Genomic DNA, 19,618 nt, shown 5'->3' with positions numbered 1-19,618 from the left:
ACGCCGGAGAGGACGGCAGATGGATGCCGTGGCAGCCAGGCATCCATCAAGAGCAGGAGAAGTCGCAGAAAAGGAAAGGTAGGTGGAGCGAAGCCATTGGGCAGCAATGGTCGCAACAGCTTGCCAGCCGCCCCAACGCAGTTCCTGCGGCCTGGAACCACCGCCGTTCCACCTTGCGGCCCGGAGGCCATCCACGCCTTGCACGGTGGACTGTGCCGCCATGCTTCCATGTGGCCTGGAGGTTGCCGATGTCATCTGTCCTCTAGTGGCAGTCAGAGCTGCCGCCATCCTGCTTTCACGCGGCCAGGAGGCTGCCATTCTCTTCCTTTCTCGTGGTCTGGAGGCCGCCGACTTTCTCCTGTGCTGGTGGACTGCTGCCTCCAGCATCTCCGCACGGCATAGAGCCGCCCCAGCCTTCTTCCTACGTGGCAGGGAGCCGCCTCTGAGGCCCCTGGCCTGCCTTGTGGCCTGGTTCAGCTCCAGCGTCCTCTCCATGGTATGGCTGCCGCTGTCCCTGGTCCTGCCTCCTTGGGCGCGAGGCCACGCCTTCTTCAGCTTTTTAAAGGGCCCTACACAGCTCCCCATGGGCTGTTCATGGATCACGACAGAGGCACGCCAGGAAGGATGGACAAGAGGAACCTGGAAGCTGGATGAAGAGCTGGCGAAGGGAACAACAGGATCAGGACTGGAACGTTAGATATCAGGAACATCAGGACAACTGGACATCGGAACCTCAAGGACATCTGGAGGCGAGAACATCAGGGACAACTGAAGGCGGGAACATCTGAAGACTGGAACATTGAAGACAAGATGGGTGAGGATGCACGATCCGACAAGAGAGCAGGAAGTACAAACTAAGATGGAGACAAAGGACCAGGAACCATGAATGAAGACAAGGAATTCCCACGAGGAACAGAGTGCCTTGAAAAAGGGAAGATGGATCACAGAGGTCTCCTGGATCAATGAGCTGGAACGGAGAATCCAGGAGCAGACTAACTCCTTGCGAAGGCAAAATCAGACTGAAGAGAGACTCTTCTTATAGGACTGAAGAGGAGATGCCTTGGAATCATCATCAGGTGGAGCTGAGGGGCTCTGACCACCGCAGGCCCTTTAAATGGGAAGGAGAGGCGTGGCCGCATACCTAGGAGGCAGGACCAAGAACAGAGGTGGCAGTGTCCACGCCGCAAAGAGGAGCAATGATGGTGGCACTCCCTGCCGTGGGAAGATCCAGCGGCGGCTGCTCTACCTATCGTGAGAGTGGCAACTATGGCGGCGGCCTCTGGGCCGCAGAAGGACTGGCGTTGGAGGCGGCCTCCAGGCTGTATAGGGAGAAACATTGGCGGCGGCCTCCAGGCTGCGAAGGAAGAATGGCGGCGGCCAGCCGGCCGCAGAGGAAGGACATTGTCAGCGGAGGCCAGGTTGCGAGGGTACAGCGGCCTCCGGGCTGCGCTACAGGTAAGAGGCTGCTTGCAGCTAGGCCTGCAAGCAGCCTCGCAACACAAAAATCCCATTACTCTCCCAGGACACAATGTCCTTATTCTTTGACAGTTTATTGAGCTGTACTTCTGCATTTTTTCTATAGTGCATTCTGATAAGAACATAAGAACATGCCATACTGGGTCAGACCAAGGGTCCATCAAGCCCAGCATCCTGTTTCCAACAGTGGCAAATCCAAAAACTAAGTATATCCCATGCTGTTTCATCATCAATAAAGTCACACGATGAAACCTCAAATTCAGATGAAAGCAAATACTTAAAGAGATCATCAGGATCTCTCACAATATTTGTAACGAGTAGATTTGTTCTTTGACCAAACTTCCCCCACAAAGAGATTAAGAAAAGCTTAGCAATTTGGCGCTTTGCAGGGTTCATGCTAACTTGGTCTGGATGATAAACCACACCTTCTTTTTTGTAAAAATCAGATATATACAGGTTTTGCTTTTCTACATCGGTACACCACTGAGGGTAACCAGAGGTTTCCTGCTTTTGATGAATATGCATTTTTATGTATTCAGAAAACAGATTTACATTCAAAGTGCCATATTTCACATATTTCTGCAACCTTATACCCTTTTGCAACAGCCTCATTCATCTCCACAGTGCACCAAGTCCCTACGAGGGTTCTATCTTCATCCATGTGGGTGCACATTTCCTGCTGCCGCTTGTCAGCACATATATGATACAGGGGGAACATGAACTGATCACTCACATGGATGGGTAACACAGGGAAAAAGAGCTTTCATGGAGGGTACACTTTGGCTTTAACAATTCCAAAATAGTCTGAGAGAGAGCCAAATTTGTCATAAAGGATTTGTGGGTGACCAATTGGATATGCCTTGGTTTTTATTGACAAATGGGTATAGGCTGGTAAAATTGTAATAATGTATTTTTTCTCCAGGCCTGGTTTTGTAGTACAAACAGCATTGATTCTGCCACCAAAAACGGCATCTCTGGGTAACAATGATTGCAGTAGTACAGATTTAACCAGAAAGTCGGCACATCCCCTGATATTTTCTTTCGCCATTCTCTTCCATTTGTGTTCCCACAAACTTATGACCTTAAACCCTCATCTTTTCAGGAAATCTGCTTTGATTTGTGTTTTCTAAATGAGAAAACCAAATGCTGTAGCTATTAAAGGATTCTGGTCTTTTATCATTATAACAGTTTGGACATCCATGGAAAAAAACAACCATTACATTCAAAATCTGTTTGTACCCCATCAACAAGTGCATAACTGTCAAGAAAATATGGACCCATCTGCTTTTCACCCCCCCTTTAAAGCATGTGTGATCTGTATTTGTTCTATGGCCTCCGTATACATCAACCACTGGATAGAGGGGGCGATGAATGTCTTTGTCTGCCTGTGATAGTTGCTGGAGGGATGAGTGCCATGGTCTTGGGTTCTAAAATCATAAACCTATACATAGCCATGTACTGGAAGGGATCTATACAATTTTTCACAGTTTTAGCTCCATCATCCTGCTCGTCTACAACTGTCTCTCTCTGTCATTTCCATAATTTCAGATCTGTACAGAATACAGGATGGCTCAAAACGTTCACATCCTGCTGGCAATAATAAGCGAGCTCCTTTTGTAAATCAAAGGTGCTGTATTGATTGTCCTTGTACCACTGTAAAAAATTCCTTTTTTTCTCCAGTTATTATATTCCCAACTCCACAGTACTCAACACCTGGCTTAGGCCCCACATAATTTTGATTATCCCGAGTATTAAAAAAATGAGGGAAATAGCCCTTACAGTTTTGAAACCCCATAGCTTGTGGAAGCTTGCTAAGCTTCATGGGCAGGAAATTTAAAGAGTCTTTAAACTGTATACCTAGGGCTTCGATTGTGATTTGTAAGAGCTTAGCACCCTGAGCTAACAAACGTACATCCATCTTTTTCTCTAGCAGTTCGCTAACCCACAAAATAACCATCATAGCTTTTAGAATTATGTACTATGAAAGTGTATCCTTTGAATTTTTTGTCACAAAAAAATGTTAACAAGCTCAGAAAGACTCTTAAAACCTTTAAATTCCCATTTTCTTTTGTTACTTAAATCTATCGCATAATTGTAATTGGGAACATGCCAACCTATTTCCTGCATACACTCACAATCATAAAATATATCTTTTTCAGATAGTTGTGCTTGATCAATAGGGGGCATAAAACACAAGTGTTTGTCACCAGCGGTCAAGGGCTCACAGCACAGCTTACATTGTCTGCCCCTACATTTATGCCTCCTGTCCACATTCGCTTCATATTTCTCACATACAGCTCGATACAGTAACATTCATTTGAAGATTTCTCGTCTGTAACGAGCTCGCTGCGCACAATTCGGACGCGTAAGGCAAACCAGCGATACAGTCTCCAGTTTCGCGCATCCGTAGCGCTTCTTAAAACAGACGCGTAACCCTTCCCCACCCGGCATGTAAATGAACGAATTAGCTGTATAATGAAGGAATTAGCTATTCCCCTCCGATACCGTAACGCGCGCTCAGGTTATCTCATTAGTAACGCACTGTTTTGCCGCGGCCGTAACGTGTTAGTTTACCGCCTCCCCCTAGTAGGAGTTAGGACTGTGAGTCTAGTAACAAATCCATCGACACCGCTTAAGACACTCAAAAACAATAAAACACAATAAAAAAAAAAAGCGATACAGAGATGATCGAGAAAATGTAATGATGTGGGAAACATAAAACCTGTCAGAAAAAAAAATAAAAATTTTTAAATACCTGTCGGAGGGCCGCGTGGGTACAGGCGGCGGCGGCAGGAGCCGGGTGGTCGCATGTTAAATCTAGGCCGCGGGCGGGTGGGCGCCTGTTCCAGGCGGCAGCGGCGGCAGGGGGACACGCATTAGTTCGAGACGGTCGGTGGGCGGCGGGTGGTCGCGTGTTAAATCTAGGCCGGGTCCGCACAGGCGCGCATTCATTCATCCAGGCGGAGGAGCCGGCGGCGAAAGCCGCCGGCTCCGCCTGAATGAATGCGCGCCTGTGCGACCCCTGCGATTCGGCGCTCAAGGCAGTCACAGCATTCATTCACTGCTGGTGGGGGCTGCCTCGCAGCCCCCACCGGCAGTGAATGAATGCGCGCCTGTGCGACCCCTGCGATTCGGCGCTCAAGGCAGTCACATGCCGTGACGTCACGGCATGTGACTGCCTTGAGCGCCGAATCGCAGGGGTCGCATTCATTCACTGCCGGTGGGGGAATGAATGCGCGCCTGTGCGACCCGGCCTAGATTTAACACGCGACCACCCGCCGCGCACCGACCGTCTCGAACTAACGCATGTCCCCCCGCCGCCGCTGCCACTGCCGCCTGGAACAGGCGCCCACCCGCCCGCGGCCTAGATTTAACACGCGACCACCCGGCTCCCGCCGCCACCGCCTGGACCCACGCGGCCCTCCGACAGGTATTTAAAATTTATTTTTTTTTGAACACTCAGGTTTTTACATATTTTGGTATTTTTTTTTTCACTTCATGGTGCCTGTCATTTCAAATGTCATTTGAAATGACATTTGAAATGACAGGTACCAGCGCACCCTGGTTACTGTATAGGCGCTGTATTAAGCACCTATACAGTAAAATGGGTTACGCGGGCATAACCCTTCCCTACCGCTTTAAAGCCGCGGCATGCATTTGCATGCGATTAGAGGAGAGTATCGGGGAGTTAGTGAAGAGAACTGTGCGTGCGGGGAGGAAGGGTGCGCCTGACACTGCCGCACTGTTATTACCGCGGCCTTACAGGATCGACCTGATAGTATTTTAGACAAGCACGCAACTTCTGTTCTTAACGCCAGAGCTGTATGCCTGTCTAAACATTCTTTAGAACAACAACATAATCTGCAGTTTGGATATCTCTGTTGTGCACCAATATTGTCTACACATGTTGCTGTTAAGCAAAGGCGGCACCATAATGTACAATTATGATCGTGACTGTACGGCTTCTGGCAAAATTTACAGAAGTTTTGCTCACCGTAGAACTTTTCTACATCTAATATGCCATAGAAATGGTTATCGTGTAGCAACATAAAAACATTTTTAAGGAATTCAGATCTGTCATTTGTCTTAAAACACCACCATTCTTTTCTATAAAGTACAACCCTTATGTATACACCTTTTTATGCTCTGACCACCCCAGCTCTGCATGCAGTTTTTTAGCACAGTCTAACAGCTCTGTATCGGTGAGCTTTGTTGGTGACATGAGGGCTGCAAGGTTCCCTGTGTTATTCAAGTCAATTAAATGCATTCTCTTTTTATGTATGATTTAGCTGGATAGAATAGACCTTAAAACCCTGTGTGCACCTCCTCCCCTGTTCCTTATTACAACAATACAGAATGTCTCTCCAATCTGTATTTCTCTATAACGCTGCATGAGTTTACTAACTTGGTCTAAGAAATCGTCAGTATCCAGATCCTGAGGATTTAACTTTCCTGAATGCATAGAAATGAAAATCTGTAGAATTTAAATGCACTTGCACATAATCCCCGGGTGAAAGTCTGTTGCTTATTTCATTTAGAACATGCATATGCCTATATTAATAAAACAATATTCCTCTGAATAAAGCACACCATTTAATTTCTCTAATTCACAGCACTGCCTTCTCACAAATTGCAGAAAATTCACCAGTTCATTTTCTGCAGGTGCATTTTCAGAGGGGCCTGATATACAATTATTTACCAATCCTTCTGAAACAGTCATCATCAGTACAATCAAAAGCCATGCCTTCATAATCTTTCTCTACTGTGTCACTGTGCATTGGTTCCCTCTATGTGACGATCTTGCTGTCTTTTCTTTTGGAAATTTGTCATTTTTGTAACATTTTCTCAGTCTAAAATATAAAAATAAAAATAAATGGGGTCACACGTAATCTTTTTACAATATTTTAAGAAGAATTTTGTAACCTTGTAAAACTATATTTACATACCTTCGTTTGGTTTGCTTTCAGAAAAGCTGTGTGGCCTTTTACTATTCTCTTTTGAGGTTTTGCTACATCCTGGTGTTGCGCTGCAATGGACAAGAGCACCAGGGGGCGCTCTCCAGCGCGGGACGAAATGTGTGCCCTTGCGGTGAAACGCCCTTACCCTGAGCGTGTGCAATGCGTTGGTGGCCTCCGGGCCGCAGAAGGTAAAACAAGCGCAGCTCGAGATGCATGAGTGGCTGTTGGCGGTCTCTGGACTAGGGATGTGAATCGTTTTTTGACGATTTAAAATATCATCCGATATATTTTAAATCGTCAAAAATCGTTAGAGCCGCGATACAATAACAATTCCCCCGATTTATCGTCAAAAAATCATAAATCGGGGGAAGGGGGAGGGGAAGGGGGAGGGCGTGAAAACTGGCACACTAAAACAACCCTAAAACCCACCCGACCCTTTAAAATAAATCCCCCACCCTCCCGAACCCCCCCAAAATGCCTTAAATTACCTGGAGTCCAGAGGAAGGGTCCCGCTGTGATCTTTTACTCTCGGACCTCCGGTGCGTTGTAGAAATGGCGCCGGCGCTACCTTTGCCTTGTCATATGACAGGTCAAAGGTAGCGCCGGCGCCATTTTGTTTTTTGTCCCCCGACGTCAGGAGCGTAGGAGATCGCTCCCGGACCCCCGCTGGACCCCCAGGGACTTTTGGCCAGCTTGGGGGGGCCTCCTGACCCCCACAAGACTTGCCAAAAGTCCAGCGGGGGTCCGGGAACGACTTCCTGCACGCGAATCGTTTTTTCCGTACAGAAAATGGCGTCGGCCATGTATGGCCGGCGCCATTTTCCGTACGGATAAACGATTCGCGGTAGGAGATCGCTCCCGGACTCCCGCTGGACCCCCAGGGACTTTTGGCCAGCTTGGGGGGGCCTCCTGACCCCCACAAGACTTGTGGTCCGGAACGACCTCCTGCAGTCGAATCGTGTTGCCGTACGGCTGGAAAAACGATTCGCGTGCAGGAAGTCGTTCCCGGACCCCCGCTGGACTTTTGGCAAGTCTTGTGGGGGTCAGGAGGCCCCCCCAAGCTGGCCAAAAGTCCCTGGGGGTCCAGCGTGGGTCCAGGAGTGATCTCCTACGCTCCTGCCATCGGGGGACAAAAAAACAAAATGGCGCCGGCGCTACCTTTGCCCTGTCATATGACAGGTCAAAGGTAGCGCCGGCGCCATTTCTACAACGCACCGGAGGTCCGAGAGTAAAAGATCACACCGGGACCCTTCCTCTGGACCCCAGGTAATTTAAGGCATTTTGGGGGGGTTCGGGAGGGTGGGGGATTTATTTTAAAGGGTCGGGGTGGGTTTTAGGGATGTTTTAGTGTGCCGGTTTTCGATTTACACGATATTTAAAAAACCCAAACTGCGACGATCCGATTCCCTCCCCCTCTCAGCCGAAATCGATCGTTAAGACGATCGATCACACGCTTCACATCTCTACTCTGGACCTCGAGAGAAGGGGAGAAGAAGGTGGAGAGGCGGCCTGTGGCTCCTGCCTCAGGCCAAATCGTAAACACCTTTCTGTTGATCTATGTTCAATGATGTATCCGGTTTGGTAACATTTTCTTGGTCTAAAAATTAAAAATAACATGAAGTCACTCATTTTATTCCTTTTACAATATTTTAAGAAGAATTTTGTAACCTTGAAAACTATAACAGAAAAAATATTTACTATGTTGTTATCTTTAGGTTTTTTGGAAGGTGGTTCTTCAAATTTTGTTGGCTTATTCAGTTCTTGGTCTGACATGTAAAAACACAAGGCAATATCTTTTTCATTTACACACCTGAGAACTATTTGGATGTTTGCTTGTATAGATGTAAAAATGTTTACTTACCTTCGTTTGGTCTGCTCTCAGAAAAGCTGTGTGGCCTTTTCATTTTTTCTTTAGGTGTCTTGCTATATACTGGCTGTTGGTCTCTGCTCAATGATGTATCTGGTTTTAATACATTTTCTTGCTCTGATAATAAAAAAAACAGCCACACTTTTTTTCTTTTACAATAGTTTTAAAATAACATCTAAAAATAAAAACATCAACAAAACCATTAATTAGGTTTTAATTTTCTTTGATGTCACCGTTTAGTAAAGGACATTTTATTTATAAATTTTGCCCTCTGCCTCTCATTGTTTGAAGAATCCATTTCTGTTTCAGCCTCTTCAGCCCTTACAATCTGCAGATTGGTGAACCTTTCTGGTCACTGGATATATCTTTATTCCGCCCACCCTAAAGGAGTAACTCACAACTATCCTCAAAAGTATTGTGTATTATATCACAAAACCGTCTGACCGCTCTGTCACATGATGGACGTCTATAGCATCTACACCCAGCCCCTCATAGTATAAGTTAAATCTCTTGAGTGGGTTATCATTTACAGACCTTTTGAGTGAATTATCAATGCCTCTTTAGGCCTTGGGGCTCTTTACAAACTCTAGACTGGTGAACCTTTCTGTGATTTAATGGTCCCTGTGTGTTCCTTCATTCCCCACAGAGGTGTAACCGCAGCAATCCTCAAACGTATTGTGTATTGTATCATAAAATTGGCTGCCCAAACTGTCATGTGTTGAATAACTGTAATGCCTGCCTACAGCAACCAACCTTACAGTGAAGTTAGCTTCTTGGGTCTATCATCATTATCAACCAGACCCTTTGTTTTCCTCCAAAGACTTCATATTATACATTGTTTCTCGCTGATTATATTATCCATTCACAGATCTCGAGTCCAGACATCTGCCCCCACCTAGATCATTACAATGTCCATTCCCTTAATTCATGAAATGGTTGTTGCATCAACCATTTTACAGTCTGAGCATGGTCATCAGCGAGGCTTAATAAAGCCATAAAGATTGCTTGCTATACATGCTTTGTGTGGGGGTTGTCCTTTGTCTCTCAAAACCTTCCATGGACCCTTAAAACACACTTGACACAGTTGTTAATTCATATACACATTTGTTTATTAATTGCTTTCATATGTTTCTTTATTAATCATTTTATACAGATGGCAAAATTTATTAAACATCAATGTACACTTTTTTCCTCTTCATACGGTATTTCATGTTCAATATGTATTTCTGAAAATACAGACAAAATAGACATTGATAACACACATCGGTTGTTTTATTATTCTTATTATATAGTTTTAAAAAATGACTGGTGCTTTCTCCCAGAGATGATGGCATTTATATTTTTCATCATTAAAATCTCATCTGTAGGTCTAAGCATACTGTTTAGTTTTTCTACAGGATTTAGAGCACTTTTCACATTATTTAGACTTAACATACCTCTTTTATATGCTGCTAAAATAATAAGATTCAAAACACGTTCTAGGCACAACTTGGTACAAACTGTCCTTAATTTTTCCTGTATGTCGAAGGCATTCCACAGGAGACAATTGTGTTTTTTTTTACTTGGGTCATCTAAAACACAAACAAAACAGTCATCATGACAAGTACCAGCCAAGCATTTTGCAAGAATGCTGTACATGGCCACACGTATTATTGATTTAAATGTGGTTTTTTTTTAAAGTTCATGTACTGGTGGGGACTTCAGCACTCCTATCCCTGTCCACCAGCTCAAATCATGAGCATCTTCTGGTCTGACCATTTTTACTGTCATTTTGATTACCTTCTGTATCTGATGGTTCCTTGATGCTTGGACAAAAACAGCACAGACAGGACAAGTTGATAACTGGTGTGTCCCTATATTCTCTAGAATGTGAAGATCCTTCATTTTTGTATAAAACATAGTGTTAACATGAAATTAAAAACCTCTTCTAAACAAGGCCACTATTACAGTAATATCCCAACCCCTAAAATGCTTAATCACAATGAAAGAATTCTTTCTTACCTCTAACCCTTCAAGTTTTTCCAGCAAATAATCTGCTTTAGCATCTAATGTGACTTGGTGAAACTCCATATGTGTAGAATCCACTGCATTATCGTTTTGAAAGGCTGGATGCTGTGAATCAAAAAGCTGTTGTCCCAGTGGTCGCTCCTCTGTCTCTGTCATTTAATCTGCTTTCCGTTTCTCGCCATCATTCACATGCGACGTGTGCAGTGGTGGGTCATCTTCTGTTTCAGCGATAAGGTCCATGAGGAAGCCGCAGCGTTTAGGATCGCTCTTTAGTTTTGGCTGCTGCTTGCTTTCCATTTCCAACCATTTAGGAGTCTCATACAAATAAATAATTTTATTTGCAGAAGCGCTGAGCTAAAGCTTTTCACGAGCAGTTACTGTCTTTCTATATGTTCTCACATGACCTCTATCACATGTTAGTTATCAGGTGCTTATTTCTACATCCAGTTGTACAAGCCTGGGCATGCCTATGCAAACTAAGTTGCATACAGCCATCATAGCAACCCAACCTTCTGTGTCTTAGCAGGACGGTGTAAAGAATAAGCAATCTTGATATGTAAACCATTCAGTTACTTGCTTTCTGGTCATTTTGGATTTTAAGGTCCTGTTAAATCTCTCCACAACTGCTGCCTTAACATCATTGTTGGTCCCAAAATGATGACCACCTCTGTGTTTTAACAAATTCTTCACAGAGCTATTTAAAAACTCTTTACCCTTGTCTGTTTGTATTTTATTGGGAATACAGCTACCGTTAAACATATTTTCAAATGCCTTGGCCACTTCATGGTCTCTCTGGTTTTAGGCTCATAACCCATGCATATTTTGACAAGATATCTATCACCGTCAATATGTATTTGCAGCCGCTATTATAACTGGACAAGGCGGTCAGGTCAGATCAGCCTGCCATTGTGCATCCATGTCTGTCACGATGATTTTGTTTCTTTTAAAATGTGTCCTAGCATGTCTGTGTAAAGAATAAGCATCTTGATCTGAAAGCCATTCAGTTACTTGTTTTCTGGTCACTGTTTCATTACATGTTTTAGCAGCCTGAAAAAGAAGATTTATTCCACTAAGATTTCCTATAGTGCCTGAGTCATAATAAATTTTATTTAATAGCTGCTCGTGCATGGTTACAGTGGTCTATATTTAAAAAAAAAAAAACTCAAGCCTTGCTTTATTCACTTTTGCATGCCTGAGTTTCTAATACCCCAACCCCCACACCCTGCTATTAATCATCCTTTTTGTATACTTCAAAAGGATCTGCTCACATTTTCACGCTAAATGTCTACCTGGCAGGGTCATTAAGCATGCGTATTTACACTAAGGGGGAGGAGGAAAGGGGGAAAACGAGAAAGCTTCCTGCTATGTCTCAGCTAATGAAATTTAATTCTGTATGCCAGCCAGGCAAGCTATTTGGGCATAGATATTTACAATGAGGGGAGGAGGGAAGGGGGAAAGAAGAGAGAGAGAAAGAGAACTTCCTGCCAAGTTACAGCTAGTAATTTTTAAATCCGGGGTCAGAAAGTCCTGTTTCCGGCTCTATCACCACCCCCAAGTGCAATTATTTGGAATTCCGGTGAGGTCATCAAAAAGCAGACTGGGTCCATTAATTTTGTCATCATTAAAAGCGACAGGGCCATTTCTGATGACATTCTGAAAGGTGTATTTTTGAGGGGTGGGTTCAGTTGGACTTCCTATGATGTCATCAAAAGACAGTCAAAGGTCATTTCTGGTAACATAGGGGGTGTGGCTTGGGGATGGGGTGTGTTTTGGGTAAGAGGGGATGTGGCTTAGGGTGGAGCATGGGAGAGGCTACTTCATTCACTTCTATGGAATTGGAAGGGTATGGGTGGAGTTATGGGCGGGGTTTGTAGGGGTTGGGTGGGGTATGTGGGTGGGGTATGTGGGTGGGCGTGAGGTGTGGTTTGGGACGGGGCTACACCCACTCACTTCTATGAGGTAGGAGGGGCATTGGCAGAGTTTGGAGTGGAGTGGGCATGGCTTAGACGAAGTAAATGCTGATTGGCTAATATTTTCAGTGACAGTGTACCTATTATACTATTCATAGTTTTTTATTATGTCCAGTTCTTTTTCAGTATTGGATTAACGTATTGAAAATCATATAATTTGTTGTTCAATAAAAGCCATCTTTTTGTGGAGAATTTCTTCTATTGGGCTCTTTAAAATGGTTAAGAAATTTCTCTAAGAATCAAGCAAAGTTTCTCCATATATTGATTTTCAGATCGATACTCTAAGGCCGCGGTAGAAACAGTGCGGCAGTGTCAGGCGCACCCTCGTTCCCCGCACGCACAGTTCTCTTCACTACCACTCGATACTCTCTTCAAATTGCATGCAAATGCATGCCGCGGCTGCGAAGCCTTAGGCGAGCGTTAGGCCCGCGCAACCCATTTTACTGTATAGAGCGCCTATACAGTATCCTGGATTCGCGGGCCTAACGCTTCACGGCCACGCTGGTATCTGTCATTTCAAATGACATTTGAAATGACAGGTACCAAGAAGTGGACAGTTATGTTCCCCGATGCTCAGCAAACTTTCCCCCAGCCCCCGCTTACCTGCCCTGGCCCCGTCCGGTCTCCGGTGCAGCCGCAGCCCCAGTCCTGTCCCCTCCTCCCGAAGCAAAAAAAAAAAAAAACGAAAAGTAGCAAGGCTCGGGCCTGCTACGGTAGTCCCTTCTCACTTCTCCTCTCCTCCCGATTTCGCCGCTCAAGGCGGCCGGGTGGGCGTGCATTCATCCAGGCAGAGGGAGCCGGCGGCAAAAGCGGCCTCCGGCTCCCTCTGCCTGGATGAATGCACGGCCCCCGCCGGCAGTGAATGAATGCCCGTGCGATTTCGGCGCTCAAGTCAGTCACATGGCGTGACGTCACGCCTTGAGCACCGAAATCGCACGGGCATTCATTCACTGCTGGCGGGGGCTGTGCAGAGGCCCCCGCCGGCAGTGGGGAGCCTCTGCAGAGGGAGCCGGAGGCCGCTTTCGCCGCCGGCTCCCTCTGCCTGGATGAATGCATGCCCACCCGGCCGCCTTGAGCGGCGAAATCGGGAGGAGAGGAGAAGGGAGAAGGGACTACCGTAGCAGGCCCGAGCCTTGCTACTTTTTCGGTTTTTTTTTTTTGCTTCAGGAGGAGGGGACAGGACTGGGGCTGCACCGGAGACTGGATGGGGCCAGGGCAGGTAAGCGGGGGCTGGGGGAAAGTTTGCTGAGCATCGGGGAACATAACTGTCCACTTCCTGGTACCTGTCATTTCAAATTTCATTTGAAATGACATTTAAAATGACATTTGAAATGACGATACCAGCGTGGCCGTGAAGCATTAGGCCCGCGAACCCAGGATACTGTATAGGCGCTCTATACAGTAAAATGGATTGCGCGGGCCTAACGCTCGCCTAAGGCTTCGCAGCCGCGGCATGCATTTGCATGCAATTTGAAGAGAGTATCGAGCGGTAGGTGAAGAGAACTGTGCGTGCGGGGAACGAGGGTGCGCCTGACACTGCCGCACTGTTTCTACCGCGGCCTTAGAGTATCAATCTGTAAATCTTGTATTCTGTTCTGGTGGAGCAAGCCAAGTCCCATGCCATTGATGTGCCAACAAAAATTGGCAGACTGGATGCAAACTGAAAGGTTGGATGTTAAATTTGCAAGGCACAAAGTGCAAGAAGAATATATAAAATTATGGGAACTCTTGTTTAATCTTTTACCAGCAACACTTACCCAACCACTGCTGGCTCGTGGATACTCTTTGAAATGGTAATTGATCTAAAGAGGCTCTCTCCTCCCTTTATGATTGAGACAATTAGTGAGTATGAGTCTGAGCGAATGAGAATGGATGAGTGGGAGTGGATGTATGGGTATGATTGTTTATGTCTGATATAAAAGTATTAAAAAAACAAGAAAAAAATCTGTATGCATATGAGTGAACTGAAAATGCATACAGTTCATACAAATGTGTGGTTTAAGAATTTTAAGTGATGTTTATAGTATGGTTTATTATACTGAGTTGTCAATGTTACTTGCCAGTTGCAGTTATACAATACTGTTTGTTCCTACCTTTATGCTTAAATAAAGAATTACATAGTAGTAAATAAGTAAAAAATAAATAAACAGATAAATAAATAATTTCACCACTAAAGACAAGGATAATTTCATGGAGCATTTCCAAAAATTGCATTCAAAAATGGTTAGGATCAAGGCAATGAATCGTCATGACAAAATTCCCAGTTGTTTAGAGAGAGGGCCTGAAATGGTCCAAAAAGAGGCACGCCCTTCAGCACAGGCCTTCTTGAAGGCAGAAGCCTTTAAGTAAATGCACTATTAATCTCTGGAGTTAATTGCAGAGGATGTGGTTAAGGAAGTTAGCATAGCTGGGTGTAAAAAGGGTTTGGACAAGTTCCTGGAGATAATATCACTGCCTGATAGCATAGGCTCCTGCGTCAGTGATGATATCTCCCCATGGAGGGGGAAAGATGTGTAGAAAGCTCCACAATCAAGTGCAAGTGCTGAAGGTTTGTATTTTAATTAAGCACTGAAATCAGCCTCAGACTAACAAGCAGGCACTATCGCACACCTTTTCTCTTATGAAAAGTCTGTAGGAATGGGAAAATGGGCAAGGAAATAACATAAGAGCCAACTTTTCAAAATGCTCTGGGTGCTAAAATCAACACAAATTACCCCATCCTGGACAAAGTGAAGGAGTTTGTCAAATACCGGGGGTGCTCAAGAGCCCACTTCACCCACCGAGTTGGCACGGATGGAAGTAAGCAATGACAAAGACAAGTCACTCTCTAATCATAAACTGTGAATCTGGTCTCCAAATCCTAAAGCAGCCTCTGCTCCTAAGTGCAGTACCCCCCTCCTGACTAACAGGCCGATACAGTACAATGCGCTCCGACGGAGCACTGTTAGCCAGCATTTGGATGCACGTTTTCCTTTACCCCTTATTCAGTAAGGGGCGGAAAACGCGCGTCCAACCCGACGAACCTAATAGGTATTTGCGCGCGATTCAGAAAGTAAAATGTGCAGCCAAGCCGCACATTTTACTTTCAGAAATTAGCGCCTACCCAAAGGTAGGCGCTAATTTCTTCCGGCACCCTCCGGCACCTTCCGGCACCCTCCGACTTTACAGAATCGGCCTGTGACAGCACTGACAAAGGTCCAACATGGGAAGCTGGTTAGTTATGTAGGGTTCTGGGGAGCAGGAGAAAGAAATGGACCTCCGTAATCCGGGCATGACGATATTAAGTCGGAGGTCCCGAAGAGTAAAAAAAGTTTAAAAAAAAAGAAAAAAAAAATTGAAGTCAGCCGGCGGCTATTGGGTCAAAAACCGGACACTCAATTTTTCCGGCGTCCGGTTTCTGAGCCCGTGGCTGTCAGCGGGCTCACGAACCGACGCTGGCAAAATTGAGCGTCGGTTGTCAAACTTCTGACAGCTGCCGCTCCTTTTGCCCGTTTCTACCGCCGGGCCTCATTTGAATACTGTATCGCGCGCACAGGCCACTTTACTGAATCGGCTTGTGACAGCACTGACAAAGGTCCAACATGGGAAGCTGGTTAGTTATGTAGGTTCCTGGGGAGCAGGAGAAACAAATGGAGCATGTTCATTGCACAGGGTATGTTAAATGATGCAGCTGTATGCTACTTAGTGCAGTGTGTGCTGCGTTATTCACTGCAACATGCCCTAACAGTGCAAAACAGGTTAATTTATGCAGCCTATGCTCTCCCTCTACATAAAGAGGCCGATGCAGTAATCCGGGCACTAAAAAACTGTTTATAATGCCCAGATTATTTTTTAAACTCCAGATGCAGTAAACTAATGCTATATTAAAGCATCTGGAATTAAAAAACGTGATTAAACTTTAAAATATGTATTTAGCACAGGCCGAACACACATTTTAATTTATGAAAGGGGTGAAGGCACCCCTAACAGGCTATCTGGTAAGTGGCAGCAGCTACGGCCACTAATTAGCAAGATAAATACTGATTTGTCCATCTATCTGATAGTGGGAAGCAGCTGCCAGATAGCTGCACAAGACAGTTCTTATCTGGCTATCTGTGTGGATCACTGCTGCTTAGCTGGATAAGCACTTGATCCAGCTAAGTAGTGGTGAATCACACGAAAGTCAGCAGTTATCCCAGTAAATGTCAGCAGCCTCTGCCATTTACCCAGATAAATCAGTAATTATCCGGTTAACTAGTAACAGCTACAGCACTTACCTGGAGAATTCCTATTTTTTAAACATTTTAAAACTTTTTTACTATTTTTTTCATCTTGCTGGAAACTTAACTCCAGTCCTGACCTAGGAGTTAAGTTTCCAGTGTTAAAAATGGCCCACTGGCCAGATGCAATCTTTCTGCATTGCAGACTACCACTTAATGCCCTCATTTGCATGGGATTTCCATGCAAGGGCGCTAAGCAGTACTCCCATTAAGCAATACACATTGGGGCCGATGCAATAAATATGACTGAAAACAAGCGCTCGTTTTCCTAATGCACGCCCAGCCACTTCTCCTGGGCTTCCAATCCACTATTAAAATGAGGGGGGTCACACTCAAAAGGAGGCGCTAGGGACAAATGTGCATCAGAAGGGCTACCAAAATGATAAGGGGAATGGAACAGCTTCCCTATGAGGAAAGACTAAAGAGGTTAGGACTTTTCAGCTTGGAGAAGAGACGGCTGAGGGGGGATATGATAGAGGTGTTTAAAATCATGAGAGGTCTAGAATGGGTAGATGTGAATAGGTTATTTACTCTTTCGGATAGTTGAAAGACTAGGGGGCACTCCATGAAGTTAGCATGGGGCACATTTAAAACTAATCGGAGAAAGTTCTTTTTTACTCAACGCACAATTAAACTCTGGAATTTGTTGCCAGAGGATGTGGTTAGTGCAGTTAGTATAGCTGGGTTTAAAACAGGATTGGATAAGTTCTTGGTGGAGAAGTCCATTACCTGCTATTAAGTTCACTTAGAGAATAGCCACTGCCCTTAGCAATGGTAACATGGAATAGACTTAGTTTTTGGGTAATTGCCGGGTTCTTATGGCCTGGATTGGCCACTGTTGGAAACAGGATGCTGGGCTTGATGGACCCTTGGTCTGACCCAGTATGGCATTTTCTTATGTTCTTATGTTCCTAGCACCTCCTTGAAATTGGGCGCACAGGAAAGTGGCTGGCAAGCTGGTTGGGAAAAAGGATGCTCAATCTACAAGTGTCCATTTTCTCCTGCTACCGGCATATACACACACAAGATATGGGGCCTGGATCGTGTATCGTGTGTGTGTATTGGACATCCACAAAAAAAATAAATAAATACTGCTTTATTTGGTTTCTCCTACATAGTATCGCTCTGATACTATTAGGAGGAATCTCAGAAAGCAGGATTTATCTTTTTTTTTTTTCTTCAATGCACCCTTGAGCATGGCATACCTATATGCCAGCCCTGGGCTGGCGTAAAATTTGCTGCGTTGCAAGGGTTCATTGGCCGCAGTGAGATGTAAATTCATAAACCAGGACTTGACCAAATACCTCCAGCAACTGGGACGGTTAGTAACTGTGCCATGGAGCCGGGAGGAGAGCCCAGTTAATTATTTCCTTACCAGCCAGGAGCGGATACCGGGGGTGAGTGCTGCCTTGCCCCGACGGCCTGATTCCATCTCCGCCTGTGTTTGCTGTCTGAGGGGGGCGGTGCCTGAGGAGGCGGGACCCGGCCTCGGACTTAAATTTCAACAGAGCAGCGGCGCGCTGCTAAAGCCGCGCGCGATTAAGGGGCGCGCGGCTAAGCAGGGCTTAGCCGGGCTTCGCCAGGCCTTCGCTGGGATTCGCTGATCTACTGGAAGGTTGGGACTTTATAGAAATTGTTTAAGTTGAATATTACTTGTATCTCTTCCTTGGTTCCAATAGAAGTGATAACTATAAGTTTATTTGGTTTTTAAAGAAGTGCATTGTTAACCCCAGTACTTTCCTAAAATATATTTCCTTTACAGGATGCCACATACAAAGAGGAAGGCTAGAATAAGGCCTCCTATTGAAGTGGCATCAGTAGAAGTTAAGCAAAAAACAGTACTGGAATGGTTAGATCCCCCAAATTCCCCAATTGGGCAGACCGCTGTAGGAGAGTCACTAGAACGAGGTGCCGCCCCTCAGGTCAGTGAAATATCTTTAAGCCCTGGGGCACCGGTTCCACCATCTCCTCCTGGGAAAATGGGCCAAGAGACCCAAGAAAAACCAGGGGTAAATCAGGAGGGCTTAGTAGGTCACTTGGAGATACAAGGAGTAGGTGATAATCAGCTTAAGGATTTGCATGGAATAGAATTTAAATCAAAAGAGAAAGTACTTTTAAGTTTGACACAAAGTCCAACTGAGTTCCCTATTGACTCAAGTACACCTAAAATTACTAATACATCAATAGATGGTAATCAGAATGTGGAAGTGGTTATAAAGTCTAATATTTCACTTCCTAAACCAAATAATATAACTATGGAAAGTCTCTGGAACTGCCTAGTGAAATTGGATTCATCAATAAATAAGTTGACAGAGGTAGTAATGAAAACTTCTAATTCTTCTGTATTAAATGCAGCAGAGTTAAATAAACAGAAAGTTGTAGTAGATAAAATGGAGAAAAGAATTATTCAGGTAGAAAAAGTTCAATGTGAACAGATAGTTGAGAGTGGAGAAGTAAGTAAAAGATTAGAAAAATTGGAAAATATGGTTAGATCATTGAATATAAGAGTCAATAATTTTCCAATTATAAAGAAATTAAGTCCCACAGAATTATTCAGGAATTATTTACTACAAATATTAAAAATACCAGAGAATTGTTTACCAGTTATAGTAAGAGCATTCTACCTAGGGAGTAAGAAAAAAGAGACAGGACAGGAATCAAAGGAAATGAATAATAAAGCATTGGAGAATGTTAGTACATCTTTAGACTTGTCAGACTTACTTCAGAAATCGCAGGATGAGTTAGATGTAAAAATAAGAGGAACATTGCTGGTTCAATTAGCTTTCTCAACTGATAAAGATAACATCATGAGGTCCTTCTTTCGGAATAGAACAACTACTTTTTATGGCCAAAAGGTTTGGATTTTTCCTGACCTCATTAAAATTACACAGGCCCGTAGGAAGGATTTCCTTCGATACAGAGAACAAGTATTGGAAAAAGGAGGTAGTTTTAGATTGATATATCCATGTAAATGCAGTGTTAAGCTGAATGATCGTAGTTATTCTTTTTTAGATCCAATTGATTTAAAAAACCTTCTTGAAAATTAATGACCGGTATCGAAGTGTATGAGAGGATCTAAAT

The 19,618-nt window shown here is 44.6% G+C and overlaps 1 long non-coding RNA gene across 1 annotated transcript; it reads right to left on the bottom strand.

The window, feature by feature from the left end:
• Positions 1–9,400: 9,400 nt before the first annotated feature.
• LOC115092602 lies at positions 9,401–10,701 on the bottom strand. The gene is made up of 3 exons (XR_003857035.1): positions 10,303–10,701; positions 9,738–9,872; positions 9,401–9,527 (listed from the first exon to the last, which is right to left on the bottom strand). It is a non-coding gene; the product is annotated as an uncharacterized LOC115092602 (long non-coding RNA).
• Between the last annotated feature and the right edge of the window lie 8,917 nt (positions 10,702–19,618).

The sequence above is a fragment of the Rhinatrema bivittatum genome, chromosome 5 (genome assembly GCF_901001135.1).
Source record: "Rhinatrema bivittatum chromosome 5, aRhiBiv1.1, whole genome shotgun sequence".
NCBI lineage: Eukaryota > Metazoa > Chordata > Amphibia > Gymnophiona > Rhinatrematidae > Rhinatrema > Rhinatrema bivittatum.
Note: the sequence above shows the minus strand (reverse complement) of the source record. Positions and strands in the feature narration are given on the sequence as shown.